Below are 10,174 nucleotides of genomic sequence, written 5' to 3'. Positions count from 1 at the left end.
AAGAAAAAAAAAATTATAAATAAATAATACAAAATAACTAATGTAAATTAAAGGGCGGAAAGGGAAAGGAAGTCGTTTTCTGGTGTCCGCCTTCCTCGCGCTTCACGCTTTTCACGCCTTCCGGTTGCGCGGAAATTGGGGCGAGAGCAAAATATCGACGGAAAGGGTGCTTGTGGGGTGAGCGAGGCCAGGAATGCAAGCAGTCCGACATGTTTGTCTGATCAATGTTTGGGAGTCGAGGGCCATACTTTTCAAAAATCGGCCTCAAATGGCAATGGTCTGTAGCCTGCAACGTCCTTTCTCCAGGTAAGAAGTGTTTGAAGTCCTTGAAACCAGAATCTTAACAAAGTTAGATGCCGAGGCTGTTATTTAACAGCCCGAGAGATTACGAACCTCATCAAACAATAATGTATACCAAAGTAAGTTAAGCTCGTGTAGCTCAGATCTGCTCGCAACAGATGAATTTGTTCTTTTCCCTGCACAGTCACCACCCCGGGTATTTACATAACTTATTTAGTGTTCTACGTTATATTATGTGTTGTTTACTTTGTGCACACATGAAGCTAAAACTGAAATATTTACCGAGAGCTGATCCACACTGAGAACGATACTGTTTGTTTTAAAGTTTTACTGAAAAACCTGTTAACACATAATTTTTATCAGCCTAGACGGTTTGTCTAGCAAGGACAAAATAATTTGTCTGGCGTAGGGGTGGAAATGGGGTTGAGGGGGGCGGCGAGGTCGTTAAAAAACTTCTTGTCGGCGTTACTTTCTTTTGTTTTCATAGCGGGTATCACTGTATATATTCAGCACGGATTTCTTTTTTTTTTATTGTAACTTGAATCCCAGCAAACTCAGTAATGCATAAATATGTGAGAGCTTGTTATTCAAGCAAATAGTGCAGTGCAGATGCGTTAGAGCCAAGCTCTGTCAGCTGCTGTCCCTAGGTTAACTTTGAACATGTTGTTGAAGGGCAGAAAGAACCACAGGAAAGCCAAGGTGGGTGGTTATGAGTCAGATATGAGGCAGTGACAGTGGCTGGGTGGTTGAAGTGTCAGACTTGAAATCTGGAGGAGTGGGTTCAAGTCCTGCTCTGACCACTAGCTGGAGTTCTTTCTCTTAAGACCCGAGTTTAACTCTTTCATGGCAGTTGTAAATAGCCAACAGATAAAATTTATGATCAAAAAGTAATATGACTGAAATGACTGTAATTTGATAATCTAGGACTGTGATAATTAGACAGACACTAAAGGATAGAGATATTAGCTGTTTGTTAATTTTTTGTCTTATTTGCCCTTCACCCGCCAACAGATGTACCAATTGTAAAATATTCCTTGATTTTACTTCTTATAGTAGCGGGACCTTTCCTTGGTTGATTGTCTACAGTTTACACTTCAAATTAGCCTCTTATTGGTTATCGTAGAGCAATTCTGATCACAAACTTGATGAGCATTAATTTGCAGAAGTGTAGCAGCTCTCATAAGCTTGTTTATAATTCTGTTTGTCGTTATAGTGTATAGCTGTTATTGTTTTAGGGCTAGGGGCATTGTTTCTGTTGTTTGTTTATTGTTCTCTCGAAGGGTATCAAGATATTCATGTGAGACCTTACGAAAGCTGCTACGTGATGGTCCCATATTTGATCATGGCTAACTTCAAGCAAATCACAGATGTCCTACCTAACGGAAGCAGAATCACATCAAAACAGCTTACTTAGAAGTCTTTATTTCCAAATTATTGTTTCACACATAGCACTCTCCTGCTGAGATATTCAAGACATGTCCATTATTTGCTCTGTTGCCATCCACAAATAAAAAAGAAACGACCATTAATTATTCATCAATACATTTGTGAAATAGTCGTGATATGTAGTGGAAAGTCACTTGCACTGTACCCATATGTAAAATGAATGTCTTGGAATCTTGGTATTTATAAGATATTTCTGTCATGAAAATTGATAGGAAATATGTTAGAAAATTCTTTATTAAGAGCGTGCTGCTGAAACTGAATTTCTCTATCTTTCATTTTTTGTTAAAAAATTTACTCCTAATGTTTCAAACACAATACTAGTGACTGTGGGTAACCTAACATGGCTTGGTATTGAATATTGCTTAAACTACTCTCCCATCTGCGGGGGCGGGTACAGGGGTGGAATGGTTCGAGGTGGGGGTGGTTCATTGTAGCAATATTTTTTTGCTACTTTTATTTTGTGCAACAAATACTGGAGTTAAGTGAATGTGAGTTTTTCTCCTAGTTTGTGGCTGTCAAAGCTCACCCATACACTTAACTTCAGATTTATGTAGCCATTAATGGGAGAAGTGTTAAATCACTACTCAAATAATGGCTCTTGATGTTAATTTGGAGATCCAGAATGTATTTTTGAGGACATAATTTCACAGGTCCTCTGATATTACGCGATGGTGCGATTTCACACAATCGACCTCAAATTGCATTCAATCGCACAATAATTATTCATGAAAAACTGCATAATTCACAAAAACATTGCACGATTTCAACAAAATAAACCAACATAAAGAATTGCTTATTAATGTAACGCAAACAATCCCTAGATCTTTGCTTGAACCAATCAGAAGTACTGATAGATATGGCAACATATGATTTAAGCGATGTTTATTTCAACGATAAAATGTTACTTCTTTTGTGGAATTCAAAATAAACGTCCCTCTTGGCTATGTTTGTAGTGAAAACACCTGTTTGTTCGAATCAAAAGACTAAATCACACCTACCAAATTTAACTGCGAAAGATAGAGCAAGATAATATCCCTTCTATGTGGACGATTGGCTGAAGATGCAACATTTCAATCGATCATCTTCAATATCTGCGGAAGTCCATGGTGGACAAGGGCCGCAAGTCATGTTTATTGCAATTTATGCATGGATGTTTAAGTTTTGTTTCTAAACAGCCCAAAAGCGTTTTTTTTTTAAGCAGCTCTTTTAGATTTCATAATTGATACACACTTCAACGAGCATCATTGACTTACAATGCATGTGTGAAGTTTCGAAAGAAGTTTTGAAAGAAGCATAAGAGTTATGTGAGGTACAGTGTATGGCTAAGAGTAAACCTAGCTTGATGAGTGCTCTCCAAACCTATTCTCAAGTTTATCTGTTCAACCAATTGTTTTAAAACATTGCCAGTGGGAATGAGGAGCAAGTTAGACTTTGCTTGTGCCATGAACATGCATTGTATTTTGATGCAGCCAGGTGACATTTACTTAGTCTGATAGCACAGCTTTCCTATGTACTGTACATGTAGCTAACTATATTATAAAATGGCTAGGTTAATTATATAGAAACAACTGTTTTACTGGAAAATACACCACTCGTAAAATTCCCCACGGGGGGTACTCCCAGAAAAATTGGGTGGGGGTGTGCGGCCCGCTTCCCAAAACCCTTACCTATGACCAAAATCTGCGATATTCCCCACCCTACATGTATTTATGACCTGACCAAAAATTCAAAACACTATTTATGACGTGACCCTTAAATCAAAACCCTGTTTCAGACCTGCCTTATAATTAGTTCCCTAGTCCATATCAATGTTAAATTACTGTAAACATAACTTGTGAAGGGCTTTTGTTGATTTTCTTTTCGATAATGATGAAAATGTGGCTTTTTCTTAAAAAACATACCCATATCAAGGCTAGAGTGCAAAAACCATACCCTATTTATGACCAAAATGGCCAAAATCAGCTAAAATCGATACCCTATTTATGACCAAAATGGCTGAAAAACCATACTCTTTGGGGCCGCACATACCTATATAGCCCATATAAGGGAGTACCCCCCCCCCCCCCCAGGTAAAATTCATACGAAACCACATCCAAGACTCAGGTGGCATATTTTCCATATCCTCACTAGTGAAGATATCAGTGATTTCGCTGATATCAAGTTTGTCTCTTAAATTGTGCTTAAATTCGTTGGTGTATGATCGAAACATCTTCGGGTCTTCCTCGAAAATCTTCGGTACTCTTGAGTAATCTTTGGAAATTTTCAGAAATATTTGTGTGACCTTTGGATAAGTTTTGGAGAATCGTCGGAAATCTTCAGAAAGTGGCCGGAAATCTTCGGAAAATGGTCAAAAACGGTGATGGACAAAACACTGACCCCCAGTCCATGGACTACCCAAATGGACTACCCTAAAATGGAGTAACCTTCAAAATAATATTCCAAATAAGTACTATTTATTGTTCTTAGCTGCTAGTATGCTTAAATTACACATAACTTCCGCTTATGATCATCCCGTACAGCCTCTAACCACCATTTTGAATAATTATACTTTACATAAACAACTGCTGAACACAAAATGGTGCGAAAAGCGTAAACTCACACCAAATTTCATCATTTAATTATCAATGGTTGTTATCAATCAGAGGAACCAATCAGTATCAGGATCATACAAGTGTAAACATAATAACTTGAAAAGCCATTGAAATGTGAGTGAGGAACTCAGTCTAATATTTGATTTAGGAATAGCACATTACTACATGTAAATGTACAATAACAACAACAACAACAACTACAACAACAATCTTTATTTCGTGCCCAGAAAAATTTTGCAATAAAAATAAATACAAGCAATGTGAAAAAATAACAATGAAAAACAGAGCACAGCCACTTACAAATAGCTAAAGCTAATCGAGCTAAGTGGCTGGGCCAAGCGGAAAAAATATTGCAATAAAGTTACAGAATATATATACATATATATATAAAAAAAAAAATCACATGGTGATTTTCAGTTTTATTCCATGCGATTCACTCAGCCACTACACATGCACAAGCTAAAAGATGACATGATAAGAGATGACAAGAATAATGGCTGAATAGTAAACCTTCCAGGAACAATGACGAATTAACAAGGTAGTCAGAACATTCAGTTCCTTTCCATCTAGTAATAGCCCTTAATTGTTCCCAAATAATTTGGAGGCAAACAGCCTGAATCTGAATGTTTACAATGCACTTGAGAAAAACACTGGTTGCTGGCGTTGTTATTATTATTATATTATGCTGGCGTTATTGTATTATTTTTAGGCTTAGTCCATTTTAGGGTAGTCCATTTGGGTAGTCCATGGACTGGGGGTCAGTGTTTTGTCCATCACCGTCAAAAACGCCGTCATCAGTATGTCTTTATCATAGTAAAAAGAAGGTTACACGTTAGCTTGAAGATATGGATTTTATGTTCTTGTGATATTGTTCTTGCCACTCGAACATAAAATTCATATCTTCTCGCCACTGTGTATTATCCTCTCTATATATCTTATAGAAGGAAATGTATGAACTTTGTTCATGACGGCAGGTAATGACAACCTGAAGGTGGTCATAGTGACGGGGTTGTTGGAGTTACATTGTCGTCAACTTGTAACTTGCTTACTTAGGCCCTTCACTCCAAGTGAAGCATACATGTGGGCCATCAATGACTCTCTTCCATCTCACTTGACTCTGGGCTGTCCTTTCTGCTTCAGCTCAGGTGGTGCCACTTCTCTTTAGTTCAACAGTTAGCGGTAAACGTAATTTAGGCAGCCAATCTGCACTGGTGTTTTCATTGACAAGTTCGGACATAATCATTGAATAAGACGTGAAATTTATGAGCATGCAATTTTTGTCATTCAAGCTTAAAAACAAGCAATCAAATAATGTGATCAGTTCGTGTCATGCTCTTTTCAAAAAGATACAGAAGGGTTTTTTTCTATATATTTTTAATGGAAATTATGGAATGGATAATTTGTATTGAGGGATGGGATTTATTCCTTTGGCAGTAGCCATGAATTTTACAGTTAGATAATAAACATAAAGAATACTCACTGTTGCATTGATTCTATTTCAAGGTGAAATACAATTGCAGTTGTACAGCTTCTTATCCTGAGGAACACATCTGCAGTTGTTTTGTCATTTTGAAGCTTGTACTGCCCAATGAGTGAAGTCAGGAGAAGACTGCTCCCAGAGTATAAAGTAGTACTATTAGGTGATTTCTCATGGTGTTGGTTGCAATGATTATGTTGTTTTAAATATATATTCAATTATTACATACATGTACTGTTTGTTTCAAATAAGGTCTTGTAGTTTAATTAAAAAATGTAAAGGTTTTATGAGTTAGGGCTCCTTTTTAGTGCAGAGTGCACTATCAGGATGGTTTGGGGGTTGAAGTCCGCTTAGAAACACTCTTGAGTTAAGGCAATAAGGTGTAAGGTTTAATGTTTGTTTAGTTAATTAATTTCAATTAATTAATTTGGCTTGCAGCAAGGGGGTGGGATGGGGTAGGTATTTGTGAGCGATACTTAAAACAAGTAGTACCTACGCTACTTCTTTGATTACTTCACAAAGCTACACATAGGTGTATATATATAAATTTCTTTCAGAAAACCTCTTGCTCTTTTTGTGGTACTTTTCTCCCTGGAAAAAAATCACTATTTTGCTCTTAAAACTCATATACAGATTAATAAGCGTTAGTGTCAAATACTTACATGTATTAGCTGGAAGATACATTTCATACAATATCACAGACCAATGGTGGTAGAACCCTAACATGTCATATGCATACATTCTAGCATCAGCGTGATACAAGAACACTATTGTGACTGCGTGTCTTTTGGAATTATGCCTAACTTGGTTCAAGAAAAAATCATCTGTTGCTTCCAAACTATACTATATGTAGTGCGTTTATTTCATCCTTTAATTGTCTCTATCAAAGAGACCAAGAAGTTCATATTGCATCAAGATGAAACTTTCCCGAGTAAGTGGCATTAAATCTTGTCAAATTGTACAAAAAAACTTAGGAAACTGCTCAAGCATTGCTGCAGACTCCGTGGCACCCACTGAAAGCCTAAATTAATTTAATCAGTCTTTAAGGGGGCTCTTCCACTGATGAAGGATAAAATCTCGATCAAATAACCCTGTTTACTTTAAATACTCCTCGTTGAAATGCTTCTCAGTTGTACGAATCAAATTTAAGTGGTTTTATTGTTACACGAAAGGTGGCAACAGAACGTGCTGTTCCATGGCAATTTGATAATTAGATTAGTTCTTGTTTATCAGTGAAAAGAAAATTTGTGTGTTAAATAAAGCAAATCGTTCCTCATCCATTTCTTAATTTGACATTCAACTTTCTTCCATATATCTCCAGCTGTGAAAAAAAAAATACAAGCACACCTTCCGTGTGTTTCCAAGAAAGCAAGACTTTCATGTTACTTACCTTTGCGAGGAAAACAAAAGTATCAAGTTACAAATGTTGGTGTGAAAAGTAAAATTAAAAGTAAAATTGTCGCATTCGCCACTTCAATGTATTAACTAGCAAGGTCAATACAAACCAGGAGTGAGGAACAGCAGGGGTTATATAGGAACTGTGTAATACAGTACTGCGTGAGAGCTATACATTACACGCTGCACTATCCGAGATTATAAAAATAATAACTGAGATACTGCGCACGCTCTGATTGGTCAATAGAGTTGCTAAACCTATGTTCTGTTGTACCAGTAAAGCACGGTTCCCGATCTATGGCAACTCTACACGAGAATTTAAGAGAACTCGCAACTCTGGCGATAACAAATGTAGCGAACAGTTTTGCCTTTCACTGGCTGAGATATCAATAACATGAATATCTTTTCATTCTCCATAAAAATTTGCAAGGAAAAAAAGGACTAGAAGTTCGTATTCATATAATGCTTTATCTGTTTTGTCCAGGGCAAAAAATTAACGTCGACTCCGGTTGGATTTGAGATTAAAATTAAGGAAATATATTTATGCTTAAGATTAACTATAAAATTAATTCATTTACCGATAACTCACCATGTATTTATTTCTGATTGTACAAATAATATTTGGCATATAAAAAGGCGGGAAGTTTTAAACCCTTTTTTCAGTGCTTTCCACGGTCTGTGGAGGGTGCAGTCAGCTGGGCTTGACTGATCAATTTGGGTTGTCAAAAAAGCGGGGAAATATTTCTTTCTATCAGAAATTTTGAGTTTAAATTCAATGCATGCATGCATGCATAACACAATAAATGAATTTGGTTTCCATAAGCTTAGCTTTCAAGCAATAGTTTTCATTTAGCAAAATACAGAGAAACACAGACTTCATAGCCTTCAGCATAAGTAAATAAATTCTGAATAGATTTCGGAAGCAGCGTTTTTTAACTAACTTTTATACCATTCATGAAACCCCGTCAGAATACTTTTGAGTTAATTAATATACTTTTCGCCTTTCACTGTTAGCCTTTTCCTTTCCTTTCTTAAAACTTTCTTGACTTGAAATGTTTTCGTCGCTTTGCTCTGCGGATTTCGTGTCGGGCACGGAGTCTGTCCTTTTATTCTTTCAGTCACTGTGATTGGTTGGTCACATCATCTCATGAATTTGATGAGAATAAGCAATTTGATCACGAAAGTAGAATAAATTTTCCTCTCATTGACAGGCTTTTTCCAAAGTTTTTTCATAAAAGCGATAGACCACTCTTTTGATGGGTTTGCTGGCACAATGATTTGAGATGTTGGGAGAACACTTGAAAAGCTTGTTAATCACTTGCCTAACAGCTGCTGATTTACAAGCTTTTCTCATGTTCTCCCAACATCCCGCATGCTTTATTGCACCAGTAAACCCATAGAAAAAGTGGTCTACTGCTTAATTGTCTCTCTAGTTACTCTTTGTTCAGTGTATATATAATAGATTATCGTAAACAAAATTGATAATCATTGATTACTCATTTATTATTCATCAATGTCACTGATTAGTTGTGTCTGGCTTATTTGCATGAGCTTCCTGCATGACCATGGTCAAAAAGAATACTGAGAATGGGCAATGGGGTAGCCTGGACACTTTTTTATTTATTTATTTATTTATTTATTTATTCATTTATTTATTTTTATTTTTTATTTTTTTTGCCATGGGGCATCATAAAAAAATACATGTACATGTAGCAGTAACAGCATAGAAACAATGAAACTGTTACAGTATCTGGTTACCGACATGACAATGTGGTGATGTAATATGATATTCTGTCAACTATGCATTATTCATTGATCATAAATTAACTTGTAAGATTCAATTTTCACTTTTTGGTCTACCATAGGTCTTTATCATAAAAGCAAGGATAATAGCAATAGGACCAATGATAGCCTTATGCACCTTAGTATCATGGGTGGTGAAGTGGTCTGATGATGATGTTATCTAATTGTAAAGCGCATTTGATCATGCACATCGTGGAAAATTGCGCTATATAAGTTTTAATTATTTTTGTTATCGTTATCGTTATCGTTATCATTATTACTACTATGGTTAGTATGCTGGGGTTGGGTCAGGTCCATGTTGACTGGCCAGGGACATTCCCCTATTCCTCATCCTCTATTATACTCTTTTACTCCATAGTTTTTCCACACTAGTTCTTGCAATGCTTGTGTGACAAGCTGTCTACTGCATTTTTGTTTCGTATTTATAACGAGTAGGTCTTGATGAAATTAAGCTATGAATTAAGCTTTATTAAAAACTGTTTCATAAACAGGTGATAATGCGGTTGGAAAATCATGGTTGGTACACAGATACCTTGTTGGACCAATTATAGATAAAGTTATTATCAAATCATAGACGCATGATATGAAACCAGGATTTGTTATATCAAACCATGAACAAGTGATTTGAAATCAGGATTTATTATATCAAATCATAAACCCATGATTTTAAATAGTAATTTATTACATCAAATCACAAATACGTGATTTCATATCACAAAACTTTATTTAGTAAATAACGAAAACAAATGATAAAATTAAGCTAAATAATTTTTTTACAAACGGCGCCCCATACTGTTAGCTCAATATACAATCTTATCACTTTCCACGAGACATAAAATGTGAAAAAAGTGATGAAGCATGATGTGGAAGCATGAAGCATGATGTGTGACCACCAAAGTGATGAATTCAGTTTCTTGGATGGCATTTAACTAACTTGTAACCATCCCAGCATGGGGGCCTGCAGAATATAATTTTCAACATTCTCTCTTTTATAAAAAAAATTCAGATTATTGTTATTATTAGTAGTAGTAGTAGTAGTAGTAGTATTTTGAATTGAATATAAGTTTAGCTCGAAGTTGCAATAACGCCCTAACATAGATGATTTATTCAACATTCAGTTTAACTAATTACGAGCCACCTTGAACTAAAACCCAGTATATTA

This window comes from Orbicella faveolata, unplaced genomic scaffold (genome assembly GCF_042242905.1).
Source record: "Orbicella faveolata isolate gen_17 unplaced genomic scaffold, um_ofav_v1 contig_34, whole genome shotgun sequence".
Classification (NCBI taxonomy): Eukaryota; Metazoa; Cnidaria; class Anthozoa; order Scleractinia; family Merulinidae; genus Orbicella; species Orbicella faveolata.
The sequence above is the reverse complement of the archived record's forward strand: the minus strand, read 5'-3'. Positions refer to the sequence as shown.